Here is a 15,280-nt window from a genome sequence, read left to right as displayed (position 1 = left end):
GATGGGATATGAGAGGAGATGAGAGGAGTAGAGGACTTTGTGTGTATTGAGGCTTCTGTTGGATTCAGATTTTCACCTTGCGTAAAAAGAGAGTCTTGTGAGGAACATGTGTATCTCCATTGATAGAGAGTGTCACGGCAGGGAGGGATGAAAGCTGGGCCAGGGCAGTAAGGAGGTACAGGAAAAGCACACGGCCATCAGCCCAGCACCAGTCTGCTAGGAGGGATTGGGAGGCAGTTAAAACGCTTTACAATATCAACTTGATGAACACCCATCTGTGATCGGGTCTGCTGGGGTTGGATGGGCAGTGTGTGTCTGTGTGTGTGTGTGGGCGTCTGGGTCAGTGTGTGTGTGTGTGTGTGTGTGTGTGTGTGTGTGTGTGTGTGTGTGTGTGTGTGTGTGTGTGTGTGTGTGTGTGTGTGTGTGTGTGTGTGTGTGTGTGTGTGTGTGTGTGTGTGTGTGTGTGTGTGTGTGTGTGTGTGTGTGTGTCTGTGTCTGTGTCTGTGTCTGTGTGTGTGTGTACAACGTGCTCACACACACTCCATCATGGTGACTCAGTGAGCTGAAGAATTAAAATGACCACCAGTCATGTTCCCATGAACAGGCCTTGATTAGAAAACCCTCATTTCCAACTGACTGGGTTTATAACATGAATGGTTTTCTCCCTGTCAATGGAATGAGGCTGTATTGATTTAACTGAGTTTAGGATGTGTCTTCATAGGATGTGTGTTTGTCAGAGTATGTGAGTTTGTGAATGTTTGTGTGTGTGTGTGTGTGTGCATGTGTGTGTGTGAGAAGAGATTGTGAAAAGGTGTGTGTGCTTGTGTGCTTGTGTGTGTGTGGGTGCGTGTGTGCGTGGATGAGTATGTGACGTGTGTGTGTGAGAGAGAGACAGTCTGTGTTAAGGTGTGTGTGTTGGTGAATCAGATCGGGGGAATGAGATTGACCTTCCCTGTGTAGAAGGGTTGTCCCTTTGGCCCTCTCTGATTGGAGGACACTAAACAACCCATAAAGTACCTCTGCCTGACGAGGCAGGAAGCACAGAGCTGTACATTTCCTTTAGTACCCCAGTCCTCATCCAGGCAACACAATCATCTGAGGCAAGGGCACTTACTGGGACACTGGCTGTGTTTGTGTGTCGGGGTGTGTTATGTGCATTACACTTACTAATTCTACTTCTCTCCTTCTCTCCCTCTCCTTAACCTCCTCGCTTCTCCTCCTTACCTCCTCTTCTTCCTCTCTTCCTCTCCTTCGCCCCCCTCCTTCTCCCCCCTCCTCCTTCCCCTCCTCCTCTCCCCCTTACCTCCCTTTCCTTCCTTCCTCTCTCTCTCTCTCTCTCTCTCTCCTCCTCCTCCTCCCCTCCTTCCTCTCTCTTATCCTTCTTCTCCTCTCCCTCTCTTCCTCCTGCAGCTCATGGCAGCCATCATCTTCATCAGTATGGGAGTCATCGCTTCCTTCTTCTGTGCCATCGTGGACGGAATCATCGCGGCTGAGTTCATATAGTCAGTACACACACACACACAAACTCACACACACACACACACACACACACACACACACACACACACACACACACACACACACACCACACACACACACACACACACACACACACACACACACACACACACACACACACACACACACACACACACACACACACACACACACACACACACACACACACACACACACACACACCCTCTGCTCAGGCTGACTCCGGTAATGAAACTTTGTAGAAACAATCAGATGGAACTCTGGTCTCTCCTCTCCGTGGCCAACTGTCCTCGTCACCGCTCTGTCGTTATTCACATGGCAACAGTCAAATCAGACCAATCTATCTCAGCACTCGCCCTGCCCGGCATTGTGGGTGCTCTGGTCTGACAGCCTGTGACAAACAGCCCAGTTAAGACCGATTGAACATCCCATAATAACACTAACATCCCTTCACTCTGAGACAAGACAAGCTACAGAATGCTAGGTTGCCTCCCAAACAGCCCCCTTTTCCCTAGATAGTTCACTACTTTTAACACAGCCTTAAAGTGGAACTGACAGTGTTTTAACTCATTTGCAGATATGAAACAAACAGACAATCAATCAATCAATCAAATGTATTTATAAAGCCCTTCTTACATCAGCTGATGTCCCAAAGGGCTGTACAGAAACCCAGTCTAAAACCACAAACAGCAGCAATGTAGATGCACAAAGACATTGTTCATCTGAATATCGCCACATGAAACCGAATCTCATCGGGATGCAGTTGTTTACATTCCACATCTGTATTACTGTGGATTATTGACGCTGGTGAAGAAACCTCTTGTTTCCTTTTAAAGTAGGAATTGAACAAGTAACTCTGCTGTAGTTACAGTCACTATGTGTGTCGTCAGACCGTCCGAAAGACACGACCAGACTGAGAAAAGTGCTGTGAGATGAAGGAACAGATAACAGCCAGCTCTAGGAAGAGTCTTGGTGGTTCCAAACTGCTTCCATTTAAGAAGGATGGAGGCCACTGTGTTCTTGGGGACCTTCATTGCTGCAGACACTTTTTGGTACCCTTCCCCAGATCTGTGCCTCAATACAATCCTGTCTCGGAGGGTTACGAACAATTCCTTTGACCTCATGGCTTGGTTTTTGCTCTGACATGCACTGTCAACTGTGGGACCTTATATAGACAGGTGTGTTCCGTTCCAAATCATGTCCAATCAATTGAATTTACCACAGGTGGACTCCAATCAAGTTGTAGAAACATCTCAAGGATGATAAATGGGAACAGGATGCACCTGAGCTCAATTTCGAGTCTCATAGCAAAGGGTCTGAATACTTATGTAAAAAGGGCTTTATAAATACATTTCGTTGATTGATTGATTTATGCAAACAAGCCATTTGCCACAAGGGCCTGCCAGGGCCTGCCGAGTGGTGCAGTGGTCTAAGGCACTGCATCGCAGTGCTAGCTGTGCCATTAGAGATTCTGGGTTCGAGTCCAGGCTCTGTCACAGCCGGCCGCGACCGGGAGACCCATGGGGCGGCGCACAATTGGCCCAGCGTCGTCCGGGTCAGGGGAGGGTTTGGCCGGCAGGGATGTCCTTGACCCATCACTTGCGGGTTAAGTTGTCATTGTTTCAAGAAGCAGTGCTGCTTGGTTGGGTTGTGTTTCGGAGGACGTACGGCTCTTGACCTTTGCCTCTCCCGAGTCCGTACGGGAGTTGCAGCGATGAGACAAGACTGTAACTACCAATTGGACACCACGAAATTGGGGAGAATAGTTAAAAACAAAGGGCCTGCTGTCATTCACTTTGAACTGGACTGTGTGTTTACAGGCAGTAGGACCTGTCATCATTCACTATGAACTGGACTGTGTGTTTACAGGCAGTAGGACCTGTCATCATTCACTATGAACTGGACTGTGTGTTTACAGGCAGTAGGACCTGTCATCATTCACTATGAACTGGACTGTGTGTTTACAGGCAGTAGGACCTGTCATCATTCACTATGAACTGGACTGTGTGTTTACAGGCAGTAGGACCTGCCATCATTCACTATGAACTGGACTGTGTGTTTACAGGCAGTAGGACCTGCCATCATTCAATACTATGAACTGGACTGTGTGTTTACAGGCAGTAGGACCTGCCATCATTCACTCTGGATTCACTATGAACTGGACTGGTGTTTTACAGGCAGTAGGACCTGCCATCATTCACTATGAACTGGACTGTGTGTTTACAGGCAGTAGGACCTGCCATCATTCACTATGAACTGGACTGTGTGTTTACAGGCAGTAGGACCTGTCATCATTCACTATGAACTGGACTGTGTGTTTACAGGCAGTAGGACCTGTCATCATTCACTATGAACTGGACTGTGTGTTTACAGGCAGGCAGTAGGACCTGTCATCATTCACTATGAACTGGACTGTGTGTTTACAGGCAGTAGGACCTGTCATCATTCACTATGAACTGGACTGTGTGTTTACAGGCAGTAGGACCTGTCATCATTCACTATGAACTGGACTGTGTGTTTACAGGCAGTAGGACCTGCCATCATTCACTATGAACTGGACTGTGTGTTTACAGGCAGTAGGACCTGCCATCATTCACTATGAACTGGACTGTGTGTTTACAGGCAGTAGGACCTGCCATCATTCACTATGAACTGGACTGTGTGTTTACAGGCAGTAGGACCTGCCATCATTCACTATGAACTGGACTGTGTGTTTACAGGCAGTAGGACCTGCCATCATTCACTATGAACTGGACTGTGTGTTTACAGGCAGTAGGACCTGCCATCATTCACTATGAACTGGACTGTGTGTTTACAGGCAGTAGGACCTGCCATCATTCACTATGAACTGGACTGTGTGTTTACAGGCAGTAGGACCTGTCATCATTCACTATGAACTGGACTGTGTGTTTACAGGCAGTAGGACCTGTCATCATTCACTATGAACTGGACTGTGTGTTTACAGGCAGTAGGACCTGTCATCATTCACTATGAACTGGACTGTGTGTTTACAGGCAGTAGGACCTGTCATCATTCACTATGAACTGGACTGTGTGTTTACAGGCAGTAGGACCTGCATCATTCTGGACTGTGTGTTTACAGGCAGTAGGACCTGCCATCATTCACTATGAACTGGACTGTGTGTTTACAGGCAGTGGACCTGCCATCATTCACTATGAACTGGACTGTGTTTTACAGGCAGTAGGACCTGCCATCATTCACTATGAACTGGACTGTGTGTTTACAGGCAGTAGGACCTGTCATCATTCACTATGAACTGGACTGTGTGTTTACAGGCAGTAGGACCTGCCATCATTCACTATGAACTGGACTGTGTGTTTACAGGCAGTAGGACCTGTCATCATTCACTATGAACTGGACTGTGTGTTTACAGGCAGTAGGACCTGTCATCATTCACTATGAACTGGACTGTGTGTTTACAGGCAGTAGGACCTGTCATCATTCACTGGATGTGTGTTTACAGGCTGGACCTGTCATCATTCACTATGTTTTTACAGGCAGTAGGACCTGTCATCATTCACTATGAACTGGACTGTGTGTTTACAGGCAGTAGGACCTGTCATCATTCACTATGAACTGGACTGTGTGTTTACAGGCAGTAGGACCTGTCATCATTCACTATGAACTGGACTGTGTTTACAGGCAGTAGGACCTGCCATCATTCACTATGAACTGGACTGTGTGTTTACAGGCAGTAGGACCTGCGCCGCTTTAGATCATTAGAACGCATTCGCAAAAAGCCACAAAATACACCTTAAATACCTTCAGAAAGTATTCAGACCCTTTGTATACACACCCCTTGACATTTTCCACATTTTGTTACGTTACAGCCTTATTCTTAAACTGATTAAATAAAAACAAATCCTCAGCAATCTACACACAATACCCCATGACAAAGCGAAACATGTTTTTTAGATTTTTTGGGGGCAAATTTATTGAAAATAAAAAACAGATGGCTGATTTACATCAGCCAATGTCACAAATTACTATCAAGAAACCCAGCCGAAATCCCCAAACAGCAAGCAATGCAGATGTAGAAGCACGGTGGCTAGGAAAAACTCCCTAGAAAGGCAGGAACCATGGAAGAAACCTAGAGAGGAACCAGGCTATGAGGGGTGGGCAGTCCTCTTCTGGCTGTGCCGAGTGGAGATTATAAATCTAGAGAGGAACCAGGCTATGAGGGGTGGGCAGTCCTCTTCTGGCTGTGCCGAGTGGAGATTATAACAGAACATGGCCAAGATGTTCAAACGTTCCTAGATGACCAGCAGGGTCAAATAATAATAATCACAGTGGTTGTAGATGGTGCAACAGGTCAGCACCTCAGGGGTAAATGTCATTTGGCTTTTCATAGCTGATCATTCAGAGTTAGAGACAGCAGGTGCGGTAGAGAGAGAGTCGAAAACAGCAGATCAGGACAAGGTAGCACATCCGGTGAACAGGTCAGGGTTCCATAGCCGCAGGCAGAACAGTTGAAACTGGAGCAGCAGCACGACCAGGTGGACTGGGGACAGCAAGGAGTCATCAGGCCAGGTAGTCCTGAGGCATGGTCCTAGGGCTCAGGTCCTCCGAGAGAAAAGAAACAGAGTTAGAGGGAACATACTTAAATTCACACAGGACACCAGATAAGACAGGAGAAATACTCCAGATATAACAGACTGATCCTAGCCCCCGACACAGAAACTATATGACTACTGTAGCTCTGATTGGCTGTAGCACACCGAACAGTCTGCGTAGACTCCGGTCTTTTATTAGGTTTTATGTCCTGCAGTGTCTATTAATTGTCCAAACACACAGACATTTTCCCACTATATATTGATATAGAATGTTCACATATGCCTTACTCTACGTAATTCCCAAACATTCTAAGAATTTATGAAAACGTCAAAATGACCATATCTAATGGCTCGCTTGTCAGATAATGATTCATATTCTTCCTGGGGGTGTATATATGAACACATTTTAACAAGATTTCATGTTGTTAAAATGCTGTTAGTTTCAACTTGAATCTCCTCTCTGTTTCCTCTCTCAGGACAGTAGGCCTCTGCTGGAGGACAGGTGTGAGTTCTACGCCAGTGGATCAGGGTACGCCTACGACAACTATTATACTGAGGTGAATCAGAGCACACACACACACCACACACACACCACACACACACACACACCCACCACACACCCACCACACACACACACACACACACACACACACACACACACACACACACACACACACACACACACACACACACACACACACACACACACACACACACACACACACACACCTCCTCCACACACACACACACACACACACACCCTCCACACACACACACACCTCCTCCACACACACACACACACACCTCCCCACCACACACACACACACACCCCCCACCACACACACACACACACCTCCCCACCACACACACACACACACCCCCCACACACACACACACACACACACACACACTCCTCCACACACACACACACACACACACACACACACACACACACACACACACACCTCCACCTCACACACCCCCCACCACACACACACACACACACACACCTCCACCTCCCACCACACACACCTCCTCCACACATACACACACATCTCCTCCACACACACACACACCTCCTCCACACACACACACACACACACACACACACACACACACACACACACACACACACACACACACACCTCTACCTCCCACCACACACACACACCACACACACACACACCTCCACCTCCCACCACACACACACATCCTTCCTAAGTATACTGTGTGTGAAAAACGTTGAATGACTTGCTTATGGCTTTCAGAATTCATTAAAGCTCGATGAAGTCTTTACAGAGTTAGTAAAAGTCGTGGGGCGGATCTTTCCCTTCCCACTCAGTACAGCGTGTTCACAGTGTTACCATGGAGATTGAGCCTGTGTCAGAAATAACACCCTATTCCTTTAATAGTGGAGGGGACGTAGGTCTATCTTTAGAGTCTGAAATAACACCCTATTCCTTTAATAGTGGAGGGGGACGTAGGTCTATCTTTAGAGTCTGAAATAACACCCTATTCCTTTAATAGTGGAGGGGGGCGTAGGTCTATCTTTAGAGTCTGAAATAACACCCTATTCCTTTAATAGTGGAGGGGGACGTAGGTCTATCTTTAGAGTCTGAAATAACACCCTATTCCTTTAATAGTGGAGGGGGACGTAGGTCTATCTTTAGAGTCAGAAATAACACCCTATTCCTTTAATAGTGGAGGGGGACGTAGGTCTATCTTTACAGTCTGAAATAACACCCTATTCCTTTAATAGTGGAGGGGGGGGGGACGTAGGTCTATCTTTAGAGTCTGAAATAACACCCTATTCCTTTAATAGTGGAGGGGGGGACGTAGGTCTATCTTTAGAGTCTGAAATAACACCCTATTCCCTTAATAGTGGAGGGGGGGACGTAGGTCTATCTTTAGAGTCTGAAATAACACCCTATTCCTTTAATAGTGGAGGGGACATAGGTCTATCTTTAGAGTCAGAAATAACACCCTATTCCTTAAATAGTGGAGGGGGGCGTAGGTCTATCTTTAGAGTCTGAAATAACACCCTATTCCTTAAATAGTGGAGGGGGGCGTAGGTCTATCTTTAGAGTCTGAAATAACACCCTATTCCTTTAATAGTGGAGGGGGGGGGACGTAGGTCTATCTTTAGAGTCTGAAATAACACCCTATTCCTTTAATAGTGGAGGGGGGGACGTAGGTCTATCTTTAGAGTCTGAAATAACACCATATTCCCTTAATAGTGGAGGGGGGGACGTAGGTCTATCTTTAGAGTCTGAAATAACACCCTATTCCTTTAATAGTGGAGGGGACGTAGGTCTATCTTTAGAGTCAGAAATAACACCCTATTCCTTAAATAGTGGAGGGGGGCATAGGTCTATCTTTAGAGTCTGAAATAACACCCTATTCCTTAAATAGTGGAGGGGGGCGTAGGTCTATCTTTAGAGTCTGAAATAACACCCTATTCCTTTAATAGTGGAGGGGATGTAGGTCTATCTTTAGAGTCTGAAATAACACCCTATTCCTTTAATAGTGGAGGGGGCGTAGGTCTATCTTTAGAGTCTGAAATAACACCCTATTCCTTTAATAGTGGAGGGGGGGGGCGTAGGTATATCTTTAGAGTCTGAAATAACACCCTATTCCTTTAATAGTGGAGGGGACGTAGGTCTATCTTTAGAGTCTGAAATAACACCCTATTCCTTTAATAGTGGAGGGGGGGGGCGTAGGTCTATCTTTAGAGTCTGAAATAACACCCTATTCCTTTAATAGTGGAGGGGACGTAGGTCTATCTTTAGAGTCTGAAATAACACCCTATTCCTTTAATAGTGGAGGGGACGTAGGTCTATCTTTAGAGTCTGAAATAACACCCTATTCCTTAAATAGTGGAGGGGGGCGTAGGTCTATCTTTAGAGTCTGAAATAACACCCTATTCCTTTAATAGTGGAGGGGGCGTAGGTCTATCTTTAGAGTCTGAAATAACACCCTATTCCTTTAATAGTGGAGGGGGGAGGTCTATCTGTAGAGTCTGAAATAACACCCTATTCCTTTAATAGTGGAGGGGGCGTAGGTATATCTTTACAGTCAGAAATAACACCCTATTCCTTTAATAGTGGAGGGGGCGTAGGTATATCTTTACAGTCAGAAATAACACCCTATTGCTTTAATAGTGGGGGGCGTAGGTCTATCTTTAGAGTCTGAAATAACACCCTATTCCTTTAATAGTGGATGGGGGCGTAGGTCTATCTTTAGAGTCTGAAATAACACCCTATTCCTTTAATAGTGGAGGGGGCGTAGGTCTATCTTTAGAGTCTGAAATAATACATAGTTAGGGGTTATGGGGGTAGATAATACATAGTTAGGGGTTATGGGGGTGTAGATAATACATAGTTAGGGGTTATGGGGGGTAGATAATACATAGTTAGGGGTTATGGGGGTGTAGATAATACATAGTTAGGGTTATGGGGGGTAGATAATACATAGTTAGGGGTTATGGGGGGTAGATAATACATAGTTAGGGGTTATGGGGGGTAGATAATACATAGTTAGGGGTTATGGGGGGTTAGGGGTAGATAATAATACATAGTTAGGGGTTATGGGGGTAGATAATACATAGTTAGGGGTTATGGGGGGGTGTAGATAATACATAGTTAGGGGTTATGGGGGTAGATAATACATAGTTAGGGGTTATGGGGGGGTAGATAATACATAGTTAGGGGTTATGGGGGGTAGATAATACATAGTTAGGGGTTATGGGGGGTAGATAATACATAGTTAGGGGTTATGGGGGTAGATAATACATAGTTAGGGGGGGGTATAATACATAGTTAGGGGTTATGGGGGTAGATAATACATAGTTAGGGGTTATGGGGGGTAGATAATACATAGTTAGGGGTTATGGGGGGTAGATAATACATAGTTAGGGGTTATGGGGGTAGATAATACATAGTTAGGGGTTATGGGGGGTAGATAATACATAGTTAGGGGTTATGGGGGTAGATAATACATAGTTAGGGGTTATGGGGGTAGATAATACATAGTTAGGGGTTATGGGGGGTAGATAATACATAGTTAGGGGTTATGGGGGTAGATAATACATAGTTAGGGGTTATGGGGGGTAGATAATACATAGTTAGGGGTTATGGGGGGTAGATAATACATAGTTAGGGGTTATAGTTAGGGGGTAGATAATACATAGTTAGGGGTTATGGGGGGTAGATAATACATAGTTAGGGGTTATGGGGGTAGATAATACATAGTTAGGGGTTATGGGGGTAGATAATACATAGTTAGGGGTTATGGGGGGGTAGATAATACATAGTTAGGGGTTATGGGGGGTAGATAATACATAGTTAGGGGTTATGGGGGGTAGATAATACATAGTTAGGGGTTATGGGGGGTAGATAATACATAGTTAGGGGTTATGGGGGGTAGATAATACATAGTTAGGGGTTATGGGGGGTAGATAATACATAGTTAGGGGTTATGGGGGGTAGATAATACATAGTTAGGGGTTATGGGGGGTAGATAATACATAGTTAGGGGTTATGGGGGGTAGATAATACATAGTTAGGGGTTATGGGGGTAGATAATACATAGTTAGGGGTTATGGGGGGTAGATAATACATAGTTAGGGGTTATGGGGGGGGTAGATAATACATAGTTAGGGGTTATGGGGGGGGTAGATAATACATAGTTAGGGGTTATGGGGGGGTAGATAATACATAGTTAGGGGTTATGGGGGGATAGATTAATACATAGTTAGGGGTTATGGGGGGTAGATAATACATAGTTAGGGGTTATGGGGGGTAGATAATACATAGTTAGGGGTTATGGGGGGGGTAGATAATACATAGTTAGGGGTTATGGGGGGTAGATAATACATAGTTAGGGGTTATGGGGGGGTAGATAATACATAGTTAGGGGTTATGGGGGGTAGATAATACATAGTTAGGGGTTATGGGGGGTAGATAATACATAGTTAGGGGTTATGGGGGGTAGATAATACATAGTTAGGGGTTATGGGGGGTAGATAATACATAGTTAGGGGTTATGGGGGGTAGATAATACATAGTTAGGGGTTATGGGGGTAGGTTAGGGGTTAGATAATACATAGTTAGGGGTTATGGGGGGTAGATAATACATAGTTAGGGGTTATGGGGGGTAGATAATACATAGTTAGGGTTATGGGGGTAGATAATACATAGTTAGGGGTTATGGGGGTAGATAATACATAGTTAGGGGTTATGGGGGGTAGATAATACATAGTTAGGGGTTATGGGGGGTAGATAATACATAGTTAGGGGTTATGGGGGTAGATAATACATAGTTAGGGGTTATGGGGGGTAATAATACATAGTTAGGGTTATGGGGGTAGATAATACATAGTTAGGGGTTATGGGGGGTAGATAATACATAGTTAGGGGTTATGGGGGTAAATAATACATAGTTAGGGGTTATGGGGGTGTAGATAATACATAGTTAGGGGTTATGGGGGGTAAATAATACATAGTTAGGGGTTATGGGGGGTAGATAATACATAGTTAGGGGTTATGGGGGGATAGATAATACATAGTTAGGGGTTATGGGGGGTAAATAATACATAGTTAGGGGTTATGGGGGTAAATAATACATAGTTAGGGGTTATGGGGGGTAAATAATACATAGTTAGGGGTTATGGGGGGTAAATAATACATAGTTAGGGGTTATGGGGGGTAAATAATACATAGTTAGGGGTTATGGGGGGTAAATAATACATAGTTAGGGGTTATGGGGGGTAGATAATACATAGTTAGGGGTTATGGGGGGGGTAGATAATACATAGTTAGGGGTTATGGGGGTAGATAATACATAGTTAGGGGTTATGGGGGTAGATAATACATAGTTAGGGGTTATGGGGGTAGATAATACATAGTTAGGGGTTATGGGGGGGGTAGATAATACATAGTTAGGGGTTATGGGGGGTAGATAATACATAGTTAGGGGTTATGGGGGGTAGATAATACATAGTTAGGGGTTATGGGGGGGTAAATACTGACAATGACATATTCTGTTATTTGCTGCCATAGTAATGTAATGTAATGTAATGTCTGTCTGTCTGTCTGTCTGTCTGTCTGTCTGTCTGTCTGTCTGTCTGTCTGTCTGTCTGTCTGTCTGTCTGTCTGTCTGTCTGTCTGTCTGTAGGTGATGTGCAGCTCATTCAACAGTGAGTGTAAAGTGAGAATGAAGAGCAACACCTGCTACTGCTGTGACCTGTACAACTGTGAGAGGTAAGGAAAAACACCTGTGTGTGTGTGTTCCCGTTCAAGCACAGAGGTGTGTGTGTGACTGTCTGTTGTCTCCTCTCTCTCCTCCAGTCCAGACTACCATACCCAGTACTGAGTTCACTCTGTCTCCTCTCTCTCCTCCAGTCCAGACTACCATACCCAGTACTGAGTTCACTCTGTCTCCTCCAGTCCAGACTACCATACCCATTACTGAGTTCACTCTGTCTCCTCTCTCTCCTCCAGTCCAGACTACCATACCCAGTACTGAGTTCACTCTGTCTCCTGTCTCTCCTCCAGTCCAGACTACCATACCCAGTACTGAGTTCACTCTGTCTCCTCCAGTCCAGACTACCATACCCAGTACTGAGTTCACTCTGTCTCCTCTCTCTCCTCCAGTCCAGACTACCATACCCAGTACTATGAGTTCACTCTGTCTCCTCTCTCTCCTCCAGTCCAGACTACTATACCCAGTACTATGAGTTCACTCTGTCTCCTCTCTCTCCTCCAGTCCAGACTACCATACCCAGTACTATGAGTTCACTCTGTCTCCTGTCTCTCCAGTCTAGACTACCATACCCAGTACTATGAGTTCACTCTGTCTCCTCCAGTCCAGACTACCATACCCAGTACTGAGCTCACTCGGTCTCCTCTCTCTCCTCCAGTCTAGACTACCATACCCAGTACTATGAGTTCACTCTGTCTCCTCTCTCTCCTCCAGTCCAGACTACCATACCCAGTACTATGAGTTCACTCTGTCTCCTCCAGTCCAGACTACCATACCCAGTACTGAGCTCACTCGGTCTCCTCTCTCTCCTCCAGTCCAGACTACCATACCCAGTACTATGAGTTCACTCTGTCTCCTCTCTCTCCTCCAGTCCAGACTACCATACCCAGTACTATGAGTTCACTCTGTCTCCTCCAGTCCAGACTACCATACCCAGTACTGAGCTCACTCGGTCTCCTCTCTCTCCTCTAGTCCAGACTACCATACCCAGTACTATGAGTTCACTCTGTCTCCTCTCTCTCCTCCAGACCAGACTACCATACCCAGTACTATGAGTTCACTCTGTCTCCTCCAGTCCAGACTACAATACCCAGTACTATGAGTTCACTCTGTCTCCTGGCTCTCCTCCAGTCCAGACTACCATACCCAGTACTGAGTTCACTCTGTCTCCTCTCTCTCCTCCAGTCCATACTACAATACCCAGTACTGAGTTCACTCTGGCTCCTCTCTCTCCTCCAGTCCAGACTACCATACCCAGTACTATGAGTTCACTCTGTCTCCTCTCTCTCCTCCAGTCCAGACTACTATACCCAGTACTATGAGTTCACTCTGTCTCCTCTCTCTCCTCCAGTCCAGACTACCATACCCAGTACTGAGTTCACTCTGTCTCCTCTCTCTCCTCCAGTCCAGACTACCATACCCAGTACTATGAGTTCACTCTGTCTCCTCCAGTCCAGACTACCATACCCAGTACTGAGTTCACTCTGTCTCCTCCAGTCCAGACTACCATACCCATTACTATGAGTTCACGGGGGTGAGTAGCTGCTGGGATGTGGTCCATCTCCATCGTCTGCTGTGGGCCTGTGTGGTGCTCAACATAATGGGCCTGTTCCTGGGAATCATCACAGCTGCTATACTGGGGGCTTACAAGGACCTGGTGGGCGCACGCACACACACACACACACACACACACACACACACACACACACACACACACACACACACACACACACACAATACCTAGAACACACGTCTGTTTGTTAGGTACCTATTTCATTTGTTATTGTTTACTCTAACTATATGTATTCCTCTCTCTTTCTCCCTTCCCCCTTCTCTCCCCTCTCCCTTCCCCCTTCCCTCCTCCCCTCCCCCTTCCCTCTCTCTTTCTCCCTCCCTCCCCTCCCCCTTCCCCCTCTCTTTCTCCCTCCCTCCCTCCCCCCTTCCCTCTCTCTCTCTCCCTTCCCCCTTCTCTCCTCTCCGCCTTCCTCTCTCTCTCTCTCCCTTCCCCCTTCTCTCCTCTCCGCCTTCCTCTCTCTCTCTCCCTTCCCCCTTCTCTCCTCTCCGCCTTCCTCTCTCTCTCTCTCCCTTCCCCCTTCTCTCCCCTCTCCCTTCCCCCTTCCCTCCTCCCCTCCCCTTCCCTCTCTCTTTCTCCCTTCCCCCTTCTCTCCTCTCCGCCTTCCTCTCTCTCTCTCTCTCCTTCCCCCTTCTCTCCCCTCTCCCTTCCCCCTTCCCTCCTCCCCCTCCCCTTCCCTCTCTCTTTCTCCCTCCCTCCCCTCCCCCTCCCCCTCTCTTTCTCCCTCCCTCCCCTCCCCTTCCCTCTCTCTTTCTCCCTCCCTGCCCTCTCCCTTCCCCTCTCTCTCTTCTCCCTCCCTGCCCTCTCCCTTCCCCTCTCTCTTTCTCCCTCCCTGCCCTCTCCCTTCCCCCTCCCTCCTCTCCCCTTCCCTCCCTTCCCCCCTCCTCTCCTCTCCTCTCCCCTCCCCCTCCCCTCTCTTTTCTCCCTCCCTGCCCTCCCTCCCTTCCCTCTCTTTTCTCCCTCCCTGCCCTCTCCCTTCCCCCTCTCTCTCCTCTCCCTCCCTCCCCCTCCCTTCCCTCCTTCTGTCTCCCTCTATCTCAGGCTCCTGCCACCCAGATGTCCCCCAGTCCCGCCCCACCCCCCATATCATGTATAACCCCACCCAGCATGTGGTGACCTACGCTGGCTTCTGCCCCAACGGACAGGCCCTGCCCGCCTACCCCAACTACCCCGCTTTGCCCATGCAGGTAACAAATACCCCAACTACCCCGCTCTGCCCCTGTAGGTTAGACCCCAACTACCCCACTCTGATCCTGTAGGTTAGACCCCAACTACCCCACTCTGCCCCTGCAGGTCAGACCCCAACTACCCCACTCTGACCCTGTAGGTTAGACCCCAACTACCCCAACTACCCCTGCAGGTCAGACCCCAACTA

The 15,280-nt window shown here is 47.0% G+C and overlaps 1 pseudogene; it reads left to right on the top strand.

Moving 5' to 3' along the window:
• LOC135572535 (transmembrane protein 255B-like) overlaps nt 1-15,280 on the top strand; it is a 35,801-nt pseudogene that overhangs the window by 16,770 nt on the left and 3,751 nt on the right.

Source organism: Oncorhynchus nerka, linkage group LG2 (assembly GCF_034236695.1).
Source record: "Oncorhynchus nerka isolate Pitt River linkage group LG2, Oner_Uvic_2.0, whole genome shotgun sequence".
Classification (NCBI taxonomy): domain Eukaryota; kingdom Metazoa; phylum Chordata; class Actinopteri; order Salmoniformes; family Salmonidae; genus Oncorhynchus; species Oncorhynchus nerka.
This window is presented reverse-complemented; position numbering and strand designations above follow the sequence as displayed.